This window comes from Microtus pennsylvanicus, chromosome 11 (assembly GCF_037038515.1).
Source record: "Microtus pennsylvanicus isolate mMicPen1 chromosome 11, mMicPen1.hap1, whole genome shotgun sequence".
In the NCBI taxonomy this organism is placed as follows: domain Eukaryota; kingdom Metazoa; phylum Chordata; class Mammalia; order Rodentia; family Cricetidae; genus Microtus; species Microtus pennsylvanicus.
Genome location: NC_134589.1, coordinates 82,359,613 through 82,377,616, shown reverse-complemented (window position 1 = coordinate 82,377,616; position 18,004 = coordinate 82,359,613).

Below are 18,004 nucleotides of genomic sequence, written 5' to 3'. Positions count from 1 at the left end.
AGGTAAGTGACTGACAAATTGCTAATATAGGCAAAACGGTCTTTCAAATTTCCTGTTTTCTTAAAAAAAAAATGTTTGCCAGATACTATAGGCCTGCAGGCTAAAGATAAATGCCCTAATGTTACAGAAGAACTTTGGGTGACTGTCCAGACATTTCTAGAGTTTTGGAAGTTGCTTACAATGTACTTCTTATTTACTTTGATAGAATTAAGACAGATACTTATAGTTATAATTTTCCTTAGTTATAATAAAAAATACTAAATTTAAAACATTAGATTCACAAAGATAAGATAGATAATAAAATATTTTTTAAATTTTTGCCTAATACAAAGAGATTAAATATTGTAACTCTAATTTTTGCTTGATGACTGTTTTGTTATATGTAATTTTACTATGTCGAAGTTAAAACCTTCCTTTTAATTTAGAAAGAAAAGGGGAAACTATTTGAGGTGTCCTTTTATATATTTGTTGCTTTTATTGTTTGATAAATAAAGTAGTTTCAGTCAATGGCTAAGCAGAGTAAAGCCAGGTAGGAAATCTGAACAGAGATATAGAGAGAGAATAGGTAGAATCAAAGAGAACCAGCCAGTTACTGAAGAAACAAGTCAATGAGGCAACAGCATGGCCACATGTAAGAGCAAGCTAGAAAAATGCCTGAGTCATCAGCCAAACTGTGTTATAATTAATATAGTTTCTGTGTGATTATTCAGATCTGGGAGGCCAGGAAATGAAAGCACAATATTCATTTACAAAAACAACTTTAATATTTAAAGAAAAAAGATGTGTTGGTATCTATTCACCATGAGAAATCCTTGTAATATCCAAATGTACAAGCACACAACACACACAGTTACATGTGCACACACACAGGGTTTAGACAAAAAAGCAACTTAAATTCCATTGTTCAGATACAACTCTCATTAATTTTAAGTAAGAATACTTTCAGGTCTCTCTCTCTTTCTCTATCTGTCTGTCTGTCTTTCTGTGTGTGTATGTCTCATCTTCTCTTATTCTTATTTCCCCCCTCCTCACTCCTCCTCTCCTTATCTATCTATCTATCTATCTATCTATCTATCTATCTATCTATCTATCATCTATCTATCTATCCATCATCTATCTATCTATCTATCTATCTATCTATCTATCTATCTATCTATCTACCTTCTAGCTATTTTTTAAATAAACAAATTATAACAAGGTAATAGACCAATAATTATGGTATCACAAGAAGCTGCATAGGTAGCTCAGTATTTAATAGTGCATGTTTGCTCTTTCAGAGGACCTCAGTTCAATTCTCAATACCCATGGCTGCTAATTCAATAGGCCTATAACTCCAGTTTCTGGGGATCTGATACCTTTGTCCTTTGCAAACACAAAATCATGCGGTATACAGACATAGCACACACTCATAGAAATGATAAAAATGAAATTAAGTATGCAAAATTGGTATCACAAAATTACTACATATATGGATATGTATATATATATAATTAAAATATAATTTAAAGTTAAAATATATTGACCTTTAGCACAAAATAGTGTTTGGCAGATAGGATTTTAAATGTGTTTCAAATATTTAGTGATATTAAAGAATTATTTCATTTTATGTGTACTGCTAAATATATTTATGCTAAGCAACTATTTTCTTTTTCTTTTATTTATTATTTGTATAAAATAGTAGTACTATTGTATAAGATCAAAGTTGTATAAAATAAAAGGTTTATAACTTAGAGTTAAGTGCTAGAGAAATGAATGCTCAAATTGCATAATATTTACTATTATGCAGATTAATCTAAAATGCATCCAAATGATGATGTTAGAGACTGAATCAATTATTAGGGGGTGCACACTTTTATCTCTATGACTAGGAAACTGAGACAGGAGGGTGGCAACTATGAGTCCTTTCTGAGAAAAACCCCGTCCTCAAAACAAAAAAAAAAAAAAAAAGAAGTGTACAATATGGAAGGTCTGGAAGGAGACTTTGGGAGGTGGTTCAGGACCTGACGAATAAATAGGTAAATTCAATTCAGCAGCTAACACTTTCTCTATATGTGTAATTCTTCATCATTATAAATTTGCAAAGAGATTGCAGCTTATGTAATGTGAGTTTATTTAAAACAACTTGGACACTTTGTTAATTATCTATGTTGAACTGATGTAGGATAGGCAGATTAATGCATCCCATAGAGAGTGTAGCCGGATGTCCATTATGAATTTGCATGACAGTGCCGAAAATGGTGTTGTTTGTGACCACAGTTCTCCAAGTTCCCAGAAACACATGGTAATGTTCCAAATGTAATTATCCTGCCTTCTGTTCATTGGTCTGACCATTGGATTGATGACAGAGCAAAGGTAACAAAATTAAACAAAACAGGGACTTCATGGGGAAGAGACTGCTCTCTGCCTCTGTGTTAAGGTGGACTGTGACCATTATAAAGGGCTTTAACTAAATGATGCTTTTTACATTACCTATAAAATACATTTCAAAGTGTTAAACTTGAGAAAAATAACCCTGATTAATAATAGTTTCCAATAATTAATTCGCTCTTTAAAAAATTTATCCAATTATAATTCTTCATCCTAGCAAGCTTCTACTTGTAATCATTCATGTTCTGTAAGAAGAAAATACTCTGAAATGGACCTAATTCAGCAGCCTGATCACAGCAGTACTAATTATAAAAATAAACTGTATAGGATGTCAAAAATAATTTGACAGATTTTTTATTCCTGTGACAATTTAAGGAATTAATAAGTTCACCTAAAATGCATTCCTTTTAAAGTTTGTAGACATCCTCCAATTTCTGCATAGAACTGATGGGATACTCTCCACCTCTTTGAAATGGGTGTTACTTTCAAGCTGTCGCTACAGAGCAGATAAGAACTGGAATTTAGAGAAAGGCTGTATTAAACTGCAAAAACCTTTAACCTCAAGGTCAGCAGCAAGTTAGGCATATTGCCTTCCCTGTCTTAAACTTCAGTGTTCAGAGAAGAGAAACAGAGAGACATGGTGGGGAAGGGAGAGAGGGGGAAGAAGAAAGAGGGACAGAGAGAGGAGAGAGAGAAAGAGAAAGATTCCCACATATGTCCAAATTCCCAAACCATTACCTTGTTGCTGTGTGCTTCTGCATAACAATATCAGCAAACTGTGGCATTGTGAAAAGATATGACGCTACAGAAAGGCAAGTTTTCTGCTAATGAAATATTAGCATACCTGTATTATATTCTTTTAGAGATCAAGAATCCAATTCCCACTGCCCACTTTCAGATTGTGTTGAATCTAAAACCTCTCTACCATGACATTCTTGTCCTTTGGACTTTCCCCACAGTAGAGAAATAGACTTTCCCTTGAAATTTTGACTGAAATTCACTGCTCCTATTCATTGCTCTCATTGGACTGTCCCGTCTGTGTACAAAGCCATCTTTCCGGGCATGACTTTGTAAAGTTACCATTGAACTCTCTCCCTTGTTGTGACTTCTCTCCACTCTAACCTTTTCAACTGCTTCTCAGATACCAAAGTGTTGTTTGCTTGTTTATTTCTAATGTGTGCCCTGCCTGTATTTGAATGCATGAAATGGTTGAAGGTTGCATCTCAGTGGTAAGAGTTCGGTGGAGAGTATGGGGCCGAAGGATTTTGTGATGAGTTTCTCTGCTCTTCTTCTGGGAGGCTGAGTGGACTAACAATGTTAAATGAGCATAATGCCCTAAGCCAACATTTCCATGGGGGCAATTTAAGTCACAAACAGCAACTATTAGAGTGGGAAGGATGATCAGTTGAATTACCAGCGGAAAGCAGTCTTCATGGAAAATGTACAGGAAAAACCCCTAACACAGTATTGATGGAAACGAGTGGAAGCACCCCTCAGCAGGCACCAAATCTATCTCACTAATTCCCCTGGTCAGAAGAGAAGACACTAACCCAGAGTGGAGCCCATCAACAAAGCCACGGTGTGCCACGCAAGCTGGACATTCTGGCACATCTGAAAATCTATTGTCATCAAGGTTCGTTCAGAGAGAAAAAGAACACTATGCAGAGTTTCTAGTCTCCAAGAGCTTTGGAGACGAGAAGCCATATGATCTGGAATTAATCTATTTACATGAAATTACTCAGATTGCATACTGTTGTTAATGGCGATAGTAATATTTGATAGTAAGTGAAGGCCAGCATGAGGTAGGTTGCATACTATTAATGTAGATGCATTCATTTATTTAAAGTTAACTCCTGCACCACTTCTTAATGTGGCATAATTATTCACATTAAAAAAATAAGTGTGGGATTTAGAGAATACTGTGACATGTCCACTGTTTCCATTCCTGGCCTGAGTCTAAAATGGTCTACTAACAAGGAACCCCTGAATTCAGTAAGCATATGGATGAAAGAAGCCAAGACCCAGAATACCTCCATGGTTCTTGGTTGTTCAATTTTAGTACAATTTAAGTATATAAATTAAAAACTAATCTATGTTTTCTGATAATCCAATTATCACCTTTTATTTCTGACAGCATAATAACCATAGCAAGTAACAATGAGATCAACTAATAAAAACACCTAAGAGAAAAGCCAATTATTTCAATGTTTATTCATCCACTCAGTTGTTAAAAATTGTACTTGGCATGGGAAAGCTTTATTTCTTCGAATTTTATTTGTCTTATCCAATAACAAAGAAGTGCTGTTTTTTTCCTCCCACCATACGACGTGTTCACTGAAAAATTAAATCTGTTTTTATTTACCTAAAGTAAATCCTGGGTATTGTGACAAGTTGAATAATATTGAGATTTATGAGGGCCCCAAACAGGAGGAAACACTGAGGCGAGATAGACAAGGATCCCATTAACACTTTATTAGATTGATAGAAGGTTAATTGACAGCTCGATAGTTTTAACCATAAACATGGATCCTGCTGACACAGAGTACAGGAAGGTCAGGCTCATTTGCTTGCAACTTCCAGACAACTCACTTCTAAAAAATCACTGGCTGGGCAAGACAAAAGTCTTATTGGTTAAGAGATAGTATGCGTCCTGCTCTTGCCAAGGGCCCAAGTTCATTTCTAGCACACACATCAGTTGGCTCACAACTGACTGTAATTCCGTGTCCAGGAAATCCAACACCCTTATCTGTGTTCTTTAGGGTTCTATACTCTTTGCATATCCCCACCCATAGAAGCATATGCATGCATATATTTTCTAAAAATCAGCAAGATAAATATTTTACAATCTGATTGAAGCCGGGCAAGTGGGCTCATGCCTTTAACCCCGGCACTTGGGAGGCAAAAGTAGAGGCATATAGATTTTTGTGAATTCAAGGACATCTTTATATATATTCCAGATTTTAAGCCAGTCAGGACTACATAGTGAGAAGAAATCATCTTTCACTACATCAAGAAGAAAAGCAATAATTGCCGAAATGAGAAAAAAAAGTCTAGCGACATTCTGTTTGGAGGGGTTCTAGCTAATACGTAAGACCCTGCAGCAGTATGTGTGGTTCCTTGCCCCTGCCAGGAGGATAAAGCAATGAGCTAGCTGGCAAACTGGCTTCCACTGTACAAAGGGAGTAGATTATTACTCAGGGTTAAAGATATACTCACACATACATTTTCTTTATCCTTCGAAAAGCAGTTGTTCCTGATAGGAAAAGGCTCTTGCTGCATGCCTTATGAGATGATAAAATGTCCTGGCTTCAGACTTAGAGCTGGTAAATTTATTGCTTAAGTGACTCAACCACATGGAATTCACTTTAGTTCTGGTGTTGAGAGGAGGCCTGATTTCTCAGTGTGAGTGACCGGAGTATCTTTAGGGCAGGGTAGGTGTGTGCCTTTCCAGAAAATGACAGTACTGTCCAGCCATAAATAATGGTTTCACAGCCTTTAAGGAAGGAGTCACTGAGGCCACCAGATTACAATAATCAGTCCAAGATCAGGCTATAGGGAGTTACCAGAAGCCAGTAAGTACTACTCAAAGAGGCTATCTCGGGGGCATGATTCAATGATAGAAACAGTGGAAATGTTTGTGTATTGGAAGATTGGAAAGAATGGGAGAATCAAGTATGAAGTTTAAGACTCTGACTTCTGGCAGTGCCTTGTTGCTACTTAGCGTATCTGACATTGGACTTTACTGTTGAGTATGTGTGAGCCCTTGAGCAAGACAACTACGGTTTTCTAAGAGGAAGTCACTCCGGATGTTTTGTTCCATCACAGTAACGATATATACTGATGGTTTGTTTCATCACGGTGGTGTTATAGCCTGATGCTTAGTTACATCACAGTTGTTCATTTGTATCCTACTGAAAGAGCAAAGAAAGGTACCAAGGGACAGTTTGAAGAACTGTTTAAACAGATTAATGCCAGTAGACTGTGTCTGTAAGGTAAATCAAAGTTGTAGAAATTAGGACTTGGTGAGTAGTGCTCAGCATTGAATAACAAAGTTCAGAGTAGTATGATATAGGGCAGGGGAACTGATAGGTCCTAATTAAATGGCTCTTAAATCTGGCACTATTGACAATTCTTGTCTTTCTCATGTTAAACTGTTGTTATTGAGGAGCTTCCTAACAGTATCCCTCATCTCCATCTTTCCGATAGTATTACTACTTCCCTCTTACTGTGACAAGGAAACATGTCTATGGAATTGTTGGATGTTTCCCTGTTGTAAGGACAGAGAATCCAAGAAGTAAAGGTAAATCATCTTTGGTCAAGATGCAAGCACATAAATATTTTTGGCTAGATTTCTCATTTAAAAATTAGCTAAGCCTTTTCAAAAACTATGTTAAAATAAAATCTGGCATTAGTGAAATCTTATAATTAACCAAAGTGTTCAAAAGTCAGTGCTTGTCATAAATTCTTTTTTTCTCTAATTCAGTTGAAAATACGCTACAGGAAATTCATTCAGATGAAATTGAAAATAGAATTTCATGTCAAGGCAGCCTTCAAAACTTGAATGCCTGTACTCTAAGCCTTCTAATATTTTTTTTTCTTTTATTGAAAAAGGCACCTTCTGGTCTCCTTGATTGTTGAACTAAAGTAAACATGAACTTGAAAGATGGAACAGAGCAGACATCATCATGCCTTGAAGAGCTTTTCCTAGAAGTAGTATGAAGGCGACATTTAAGGGAAAAGTCAAGTGTTTTTTATACAAATGACCTTGGAGTAGAATCCCAGTATTCCTACCACATTCAGGAGGATCTGATGCCTATTTCAAGGCAAACTAAAATATTGATTTGCCACTTGAAAATTTAATAAATAATAAGAATATATACCTGCTTTTTTCATGGAAGGTATCATATTGCTGATACAGTGAGACAGATGAGATAAAAGCTAATTGATTTCTTCCCAAATGTACATTGCTAACAGCCTTAATCTATATAATGGGTTGAGTACCAGAAGAAAAAGAATATGGACTAACTCTGTGGATCCTATGTCAAGACAGCAAACAGAAAATACCAATTAAAAGAACTATTGCAATGTAAAGTTCAAAAGTATTTAAAGCCATAAGGCAAATGATGAAATATCTGATTACAATGTGCGGAAAACTGTTTTCCAAACAGCAAGGATCTGTGCCATTGAGACAATTCCTTTCCTTCATATCTCTGCCTGGTTGAAGGCTTCCTTGGAGTAGGGTGGGCATAGCCAAGAACACATTTCCCCCCTTGACTTTTAGGTTAGAGCTAGGGCACCCTTTGAGCAAGCCACTAATATTTTCAACGTCCTTGAGCGTCTACTGTACAAACAATTTCTATCCTTAGCATCTAGGGAGACTGAAATTTCCTTCAGCTCCCTGTCCTCAGAGTTACAAGGTCCATATATACTCTAAAGACGGCAAGATGGGAACACTGGGACACCTGTCATCCTTGGGGCAAGTAATTAATGGGGTGGAGACCCCGTGCCAGGAGAAGCGAGCTGAAAAGACTACGGCTATTAATGCCAAAGCCTAGGTTTCACTCTGAGAGAAAAAAAAGACAGCTGTTTTGTAAACTTAGGAACACTCCACCATTGTTCTTATTTGAGAAAGCATAACAGAGAGGGTCTTTCAATACACCTGGGCACCATGCAGGGATTTTGCCTGGAAAAAAGGAGATTATAAATTCAGACAACTTCAAAGCAGCTTTTAAGGCACTGGTTCTCAACCTGTGGGTCACAACCGTTTGGGTTGCATATCAGGAATCCTACACATCAGATATTTACATTACAATTCATAACATTAGTAAAATTACAGTGATGTGGGAGTGTCATATATCAATCTGTTGATTTCATTGGTTAAGCAATAAAGAAACTGCTAGGCCCATTTGATAGGTTAAAACTTAGGTGGGAGGAGTAAACAGAACAGAAGGCTGGGAGAAAGAAGCTGAGTCAGAGAGTCGCCATGATTTTCCCATTCCAGGCAGATGCAGGTTAAGATCATTCCTGGTAAGCCAGCTCGTGGGCTACAGCAGATTATTAGAAATGGACTAGTCCAGGTGCGAGAGCTAGCCTAGAAGAGGCTAGATAGAAATGGGCCAAGCGGTGTTTAAAAGAATACAGTTTCAGTGTAATTATTTCTGGTAAAGCTAGCCATGCGGACAGCGGGATGCTGGGGACGCAGCCCCGCCGCTCTTATTTCAACATTACAGTAATGAAATAGCAACAAAATAATTTTGTGATGGGGTGTCACCATAACATGAAAAGCTGTGTTGAAGGGTCACAGCATTAAAAAGGTTGAGGACAGCTGATCTATGAGTTTCTTTTGGGCAGTATCTAGAAACACTTAGTTCTATGAGTAGCCTTACAAAGACTGATGAGTTGGGAGGCAACAGTTAAGACAAGGTTTATGGTTGCATGAAAGTAACAAGCTAAATTCAACACAAACTGGAAGTTTAGGAGTAAGTACTAGGGAACGAGGCCACTATGAAGAGGTCTCCTGGGGTTGGAGCAAGCCTCAAAGGACCCAAACATTGTCATTGGTTTTAATTGGATCAAACACTCAGACACCAAAGCAATTTATACCATGATGCTTTGCTGAAAACCTGATATTAATCCATAGACAATTAATGGAGACTAAAAGCTGAGCATAATGTTAACAAATCCAGGCAGCTAAATAGAAAGAAGAGAGAGAGAGAGAGAGAGAGAGAGAGAGAAAGAGAGAGAGAGAGAGAGAGAGAGAGAGAGAATAAGAAGGAGGAGGAAGAGGAGGAGGAGCAGGAGGAGGAGAGCTTTCTAATGCCACTATCAACTCAAGAGAGATGTTTCCGATGCCCACAATCACACCATTTTTGGACTGGCATCAAAGACTCTACACTGTAATTGAAATTATTTTGAAAATGTGTTATAAGATAAAGAAGATGTAGCTCTGTAGAAGAGCATTTGTCGAACAAGCACAAGGCTAGGAGTTCCTTCTAGTTTGAACAAGACACACAGACACATACACACACACACACACAGAGAGAGAGAGAGAGAGAGAGAGAGAGAGAGAGAGAGAGAGAGAGAGAGAGAGAGAGAAGGAGGGAGAGAGGAGAGGTTTCAGAAATGTTACTAAATGAACAGGTAGACATCCTAATAAGTGATCACCCAAATAAAACCAACACTTCAAAGGAAGGGTTAGCATCTAGACATACTGAAAATATATTTTTTAAAAAAGTACAGTTTTTAGAAGATATTACTATTTAAACAACAAAGACATAGGAAAGTGACTCCATATATAGAATTCAGAAACAGAAAGAGAAAGAAAACTTTAAAAGAGATAAAGTCTGCTATTTATAGGCTTCAGAGCGTAAGCTAACCATCAGGAGGAACAAGGCTTAAAGCAGCGAAGCCAAGTACTATGTCCAACTCTTCTTAAAGAATAATGAAGTTACAGAAATTCTACAAAGCATATAAAACCAAGCAGTAAATTTTAAAAATACAAAGCCTGAGTTGAAAATTGAAAATCTCACTCGGATAAATGCTACATTTTAGCTTGCTGAAAAGAATATTGGCATACTGAAAGAGAGTTGGTTAGAGATTGTGTAATCTGAAAGGAAAGGGAAAAAGAACAAAGAAAAATGAGTAGAGCCTCAGAAAGTTGTAAGACATTTTATTAACCATGCCAAACTCTCCCTCTCTCTCCCTCCCCCGCCTCTCTCTCTCTCTCTCTCTCTCTCTCTCTCTCTCTCTCTCTCTCTCTCTCTCTCTCTCACACACACACACACACACACACACACACACACACACACAGAGAGAGAGAGTGCCCAAAAGAGATTAGTTAGAGGACATTGTAAAGAATTGAAATTGAGACAGGAATTATGGTACATACTTTTAATCCACGCATTGTGAAGCAGAGTGAAATAGTAAGACCAGAGTATAAATGAGTATAAATAGCTGAAGATAATTTACAACATAGCTAAAAAGTTACTAATCTTATGAAATTATGTTTAAGAAATTAGTTCAAATGGATGAATTTTAAGAGGTCTCCATATAGAAGCCTCATGCTCAAGTTGAAAGACAAATTTAATTCTGAAAGAGGAAAATGACATATCCATGGAGATCTGATTAATAGAGAACTACCCATCGAGGCAATGAGGGCCACATCCAGTGCAGTACCACAGTCCAGAACTGAAAGAGAAAATTTTTGACTAAATATTAACATATGACTTTAAAATAAATGTAATGGAGATATTTACTGATGAGCAATTATAGAACTCATTGATAGCAGAGCTGACTACCAAAACCAAATAAACAAGCAAACAAACAAACAAAATCTCAAAAAGAAAAGATTTTTCTTTGGGTTGAAGGCAACTAAATGTTGGTAGTAAAAGAAGTGCAAATGAAAATGACAGAATTTAAGTAATGCTATTATGGAATTTTGAGAAGTAGTTTGTTTCTGATTGCTTTTCTTAATAGATTTTAGAAAGTATTTGTATAAAACATCATACATGTAATTGCATTGTTGAGCTTTAAGATGTAAGTTCATAATATGTTAGATATTAATAGGAAGAAGATGGTGGGAAAAAAGCTTTATTGAAGTAACAAAGTGAAATCAATAATGGCATGTCAAATAATGAAATCAATATCACTTACTCAGTTATGTAATCAAATACAAAATTGATTCTTTTCTCACCATCTATGAGATGTAAGATTACATAAGCAAAACTTATAAAGACACACTTTTGCTGTTGGGAAATATATAGATAGAGAAACCAGGAAAGAAATTTTAAACATTATATGGGGTAACCTTTTATTACTCCATTTGGTTACCTTAATACTGAATTACATTCTCATGAGTTATGCTGCATCTGACATATTCTATCAATAGGAGATATGCTGTACTCTCAGAACGGAAAGAAACTGAAGGAAAAATTGGGGAAAAAAACCACGTATATATCAACAGGAATAACCATGGTGTGGTATAATATTAAGCCAAATAGTTGATAAAAGGTTCCAAATGTTATCAGATAAATATGGAGGTTAATCTGAAAAATTCCTCAGTCAACTGAGGTGATTAACAGCTGCAAACATACAACCACATACATTCAGCTGCTGGCAGGGATGCAGATCCCATGAAGGAGAAAAATGACTTAAGTAAGGGAGACACAGTGGCTTGGGAGATGTTTGTCAACTTGAAACAAACCAGAAACACCTGGTAAGAGAAAATCTCAACTGAGGCATTGCCTCCTTCAGAATGGTTTGTTGGGTTGCCTGTGGGGTATTTTTTCAATAGTTAGTTCTTGCACAGGTGTCTAGGCCACTGTTAGTGGTACCATTCCTGGGCAGGAGGGATGGAACTAGAGGGGAAAGGTAGCCAAACAAGCTAAGGGGATGAATCCTTGACTGTTTCAACCATCTGCCACAGTCCTTGCCTTGGCTTCCTTTTATGATAGACAGTAACCTGTAAGCTAAACATGCTTAACCCAGCAATTAATCTTTTGCCATTGTCTCATTCTGTGAAACACAAACCAGACTTGAACAAAAAGCGTTCAGCAATAGTAGTTGGACATTGTGACATTCCGCTTGCAACAACTGTCAAAATAATTAGTTACAATATCATCAAGAGAACAGGAGCATTGGCTGCTAGTGTAAGTCAATTAGACCTCATCAACATCTACAGAGCATTCTACAAAGCACACATGAGGCTTGCTACAGTGGAGGACACATGCACTATAACATGGCTCTATACATTTAAAATCAAATTATCTGAAGTAAGTTTCTAACCTTATGAAATGAAATTGGAAGCCTATTTGGAAAATTCAAATATGTTCACCTAAAACAGCATATCCTAACACAAGTAAAAGTAAAAACTTAATAATAATAATAATAATAATAATAATAATAATAAAGAAATATATAGTCTTAGATTCTTTGTGTTAAACCCATATTTCCTGGAACAGAGGTAGCTGGCTTCACCAGATTGCCAGCATATGTGGTATAAATAGATCAGCATTAATTCCAACAGTGTTCATTGTGTATTACCTGGTTAGTACCAAATCACATATGGTGTTAATATGGTATTAATACAAAGCATCTAACTATGTGAAAATACAGTTATCAAATGTCTTTAAAATCTTTACTTCTGTTCACCTCATTAAGTGGGTGGTTTTCAGTCTTGTGGGGAAAGGTCCAATTCATTGTTCTGATCCATTCAAGACTGACATCTTTAGTAAGATACAATCATGAAATAAAAAGAGAAAAAACACACACATAAAAATATAGAATTTCATAATAAATTACAGTAAGAGAATACATACTGATCTTACACTGTTTAGTGATATTAGTGTTCAGAAAGAAATTTATGGGTGTAAATACCAATTATAACTTCAAAAAGAAATTTTTTCATGCAACAAGCATTCAGTCTCCCTAACGAATCTAGAAAAAGATGTACACATTAAGTATAAAATATTTTGACAGAAGTAATAATGAAAATTAGAATATTAAAGAATAGGAAAAAATGGGAAGTTAGGACCTGGAAGGAGTTAGGGGAGGGGAACCATGATCAGTATACATTGTATGAAAAAAATAGTTCTTCATTGAAAAATTATTTAAAGTATGTTTTTGAACACATGAAATAAAATTTCAGATAACAAATCAAAAGCAAGAGCAAAAAGGAAAGTACCAAGAAAATGCAAAGATTTCCTTTGAAGAGATCAAGAGATTTGAATAACTTTATGCTGAACCAAAAAGAAGGGGAAAATATGTTGAAATCAATAAATACAGAAGTTTTTTAAAAAGGTAATCCCTAGTGGACTTCTGTAAGTAAGAAGGAGAATAAGAGAATGAGTCTATACTAATAATTTAAAATTTTTAGAGCAAATGATGACTTCCTCAGGAAGACACAAACTACTGAAATGGATCCACTGTAGGAACAGAAAATCGGAATTTAAGAACAGATTCATATAACAGCTGAAAACAAAAATCCAGGACACAGATGGCTTTACTGATGAATTCCATCAAATATTTAAATAAAGGTTGATAACAATATTCATTAACTGTTCAAAAATAGAAGTAACACTCCCACGTTTATTCTATAAGCTTAGTAATTATCTTTGCACAAAGAGTAGACAGACATCATAAGAGATAAAACACAGACTAATATTTGAGGAGTACAGCTGTAAAATAGTTCAACAGAATACTACCCAAATAATTATAACATCACCAAAGTATAACTATTCAACATGACCAATGTGATTCATTTCATGAAACCAAGAACAGCCTACCAACCAAAACAATTAGTGTCATAAATTATGCCAACCTATAAAATGCAAAAACTAACATTTCATAATAATATCTTATAGAAAGAAATGTTCAACATAATTTCTAAATAAACTATTAAAAATCTCAGCTGAAATTATTCTTAAAGGTGAAAGCCTGATTCGTTACTCTAAGCAGTGTCTACATGTATTTTGTCTCCACATATAATGTCTACGCACATGGCACTGTCATTTCTAGCTTGGGCAACTAGGCTGTAGAAATGGACAGGGCAACATACTGCTTTGAATTTGAAATTACAACTACCAGTTCTTGCAAATGATACTAAGCTGAATCTAAAAACATGTAAGAAATCATTCAGAAACCCTTAGCACTAATACATAAGTCTTACAAGAATGTATTCTTTGAAATACTTCCAATATACATATTTATTATTTTTATGCATCAATATTTAATAATTTGAATGTGATTTGATATAATCCAAATTAAAATAACCTAAAAACTAATAAAATAACAGAGTAGAATTTAAAACAAGTAAAGAATACAAAAGTTAAGGAAAGAAGTCAAATCCCACACTGAACATAGGATGCACTGAGAATACATATGCTTCTTGTTAGTTCATGGACATTCTATAACTTTGAACATATCTTTACACAAGACAAATTTCAGTGCATATCACAAACATTAAATGAGTTCTTGTAGTCTATCTGACCAAAATGGAATAAAGCAAAAAAAAAATCAACATTAACAAAACCACAGAAACTTCACAAATCCATGGAGAATAAAATAATATATAATTGAATAACGAATGGGTCACCAATGAAATCAAGATGGAAAATTTAAAAAGTAGCATAGAATTGGGAAAAAATGAAGACACAATAGTGAAAACAATTATAAGAGGGAAGATCATAGATTTAAGTGCCTACATTTCAAAGAGATATAACAATGATCCCCCCAAAAATAATATAATTATACAGCTTAGGGCATTGAAAAAAATTAGCAAATGAAACTATAAATCACTATACATAATAAATAAATAATTAAACACCAGTACATAAATATAATAGAAAATAAAATATGACAAAAAATAGTGAAATTAAGAGTAAATTTTTGAAATAGTAAACAGACTAATGAAATATTAGAAAATCTCTAAAAGACAGAGAATTAAAATACTATTATTAATATTCTTGTATTATGGATTGAGACATTATAAGAGATACTATAAAATAGAAAGAATCTCAAGGGCACACTTAAAATCATAATCTACTTTGCTAAACTAGAAAATATAAAGAGAAATATTTGTGTTTCTAAGTTCTCATACCCTAAGAAAGTTAAAACAAACTAACATGAATACTTTAAACAGATCTATCATTAGCATCGTGACTGAAGAAGTAATTAAAACTCTCAAAGCAACAACAATGATAAAACAAAATTCCTCCACCCCCCAAAAATTCAAATCTTAGATAGACTAAATGCAGAATTCTTCCTGGAATTCTAAAGAACTAATGTCAATTCTTCTTCAATTATTCAATAAAATCAAAAAAGGAAGGAATTAAAAATACAATAGCAACAATATAGGAAATCCCAGACCAATATCACAGATGAACAAAGAATCAAAGATTGTCATTAAAATGCTTGCAACCTGCATCAAATACAAAGAGAAATATCATCCATATTGATATAGTTGGTTTTACTCCAGAGATGCAAAAGCTGTTCAACATGCATGACTCAATAGATATACAATATAAATGGTCTCAAGAACTGAAATAAAAAGATCAATAAATAAAAAAGGCCTTTTACAAAATTCAACATTCTCTTCATGATAAAAGCTCTGAAGAAGATAGACACGGCTTCAACATAATAAGCAGCATGCATAGAAAACCCACATCCGATAGCATGTGAAAGAGGAAAATCTCTTTGCAAAAGTAGCCAAGAACTTGAGATTAGTCAGGCCATAGGCCTGAGGGAAAACCAAATGTCATTGTTTTCTAAAGGAATATAGGAATAAATGGACTCAATGATATATTCTCATACCAACCCTCATAGAGAAGGCTCTTTCAGCGTATGACAATTAACACAAAGACACACAGTTGAACAATATGCAGAGGGTGACTTCTAAATGGGACATCTGTATCACAGGCACACAAGGCTCAGACACTTACATGGAATAGAAGGTAGAAAAGTTGTAAAATCCAGAGATGGAGGACAACTCTAAGGAAATGGTATCTTCAAGACCCAACAGAAATGGTAGCTAAATAAACACATGGAGACTATATTACCATGCGCAGGATGTACAGGTTCAAACCAAATAAAGTTCTAGCACTGACAATTGTATAGAATGGATTAAGAGTTGAGTGACCAGCACCCCCTCTCAGCTGGACAGCTGAGTATCAAGGCCCTATACCCCAGGCCAAAAGTCCGATCCCTCCCTTTCCTGCCTCAGCTGTACTAGCCAGGAAGTGGGCAAGCATCCTTCAGGCAGGATACTTCAACACCCCTGCATCAGATCCCACAATCTACAAGTTACATTCTGCTCTCAAACTGAAACCTACCTCCAGAGACCTCAGATGCAACAGTCTTTCCATATATTTACAAACAATACAGAGAAAGAGAGAGAGAGAGACAGAGACAGAGAGACAGAGACAGAGGCAGAGACAGAGAGACTGACCAACAGAGACAGTGAGACAAAGAAAGCTTTAAAAAATAGGTAGCTGTGGTGGTCCATGTTCGTAGTTCTGGGACTTGGTAGCTATCTTATTTAAACTATTCCATGAGTTCTAGGCCAATGATAGCCAATCTCAAAATACAAAGGTGATGGCCCAAGGAAAGACACTGGAACTTGATCTCTGGTCTCCACATGAATATGCACTCACCCAAATAGATACACAAAAGAAGCTAACATCAATGTTATCCATGTGAATCTTGAAAATATTAACTCAATATAAAAGGATAGTCTTCCAAAATGTTATAGAATATGCTCCCTTTTGTTCACATTGGCTAAAATACACAATCCTTTGGTCAAAATGTCCATTTGTGGCTTCCTAGACAAGGGTTAGGGAAGTTTGGAGACAATACAATGTAAGTGACAGCAAGCACCAGGAGATGCTAGAATGTTCTGGAATTGACTGTGGCATGCTTACACAAACCTATGAATGCACTAATCCTAATCAAATTTGTTCCATACTATTTTACACCAAAATCAACAATATATAGGCAAATGTATGGTTTATGAATTGCATCTCTGTAATTCTGATGGAAAAGCCCCAAGCAGTGAAAATATTTAAGACTTTCAAATATATGGGAAAACTTTACATATACAAATATAAAAATAACTGCAATGGATAAATGTTCTACTATGATTTAATTGCAATTTATTTGAAAATCACTAGCAATACCACCACAATTATGACAGTTCAGTTATCTTGAGTGCTAGCCTGGTCTTCTTTCAGACTCTTTCTATTTTTCTAAAAACTTTGTAGCAAGGCTTTTAGTTTAAAAAAATATCATCATGGCAATTTTCAAATGTAAAAAAAACAAAACATTGAGGGAGAGAGAATTTAATTAACTTCCCCTAAGGCAGGAACAGTAACATACAGCTGAAATCCTTGCATTGAGGAGGCACTGGCAAGGGGACACAAAGTCTTAGACCAGCCCGAGTTACTGCCTGTGACGTTGTTTCAAAGAAGAAAATGGAAAATAAAATGGAATACCAAATGTAGTTGGTCTATTTCAGAGACAACAGTCTCTGAAAGTGGGTCTTACTTTCATATTTTCATCACTATTTATCATCCAGGAATTTGGCCTTGGTATTTCTAAGGGTGGTGAAATTATTCTAATGTGTTTTTACACATTTTTTCTTCCTCTTAGATGCTTTGCATAACTAATTATTTATAGCAATCTAAGAACTGCGTTGTGAATCCACGGCTGGATCACTGCTTTCTCTTGTTCATTCATCTGGGCTGTAGGCACCTAGAGAGCATATACAGCCTTCTGACTTCACCCTTTTCCCAATTCTAAGTCACTGTCATTGAACAGAGTATGCGGAGTATATTCAGCCTAAATAATACACACTGTTTCTCCCTGCGTTGTTGAAATTTGTTTTTTAAAAGTATCCACTTTTCTCTGTTTCAAAAATCAGTTGAAGTAGAACATTTGACCATTCATAGGCCTGGGCAGCACGTGACTATCTCCAGGGCAGGATGTGACCTTCTCTTTCTGAATCTCCCTCTTGGCAAACTCTCTATGCTGACATTAGTTGCGACCCTTCACTAGCTAGGGAATGTAGGAGTTAAACGATGCTGATGAATCTGAGAGCCTTATAGACTAGACAAGCTTGCTAGAAAAATTACACTTTGACCTATTC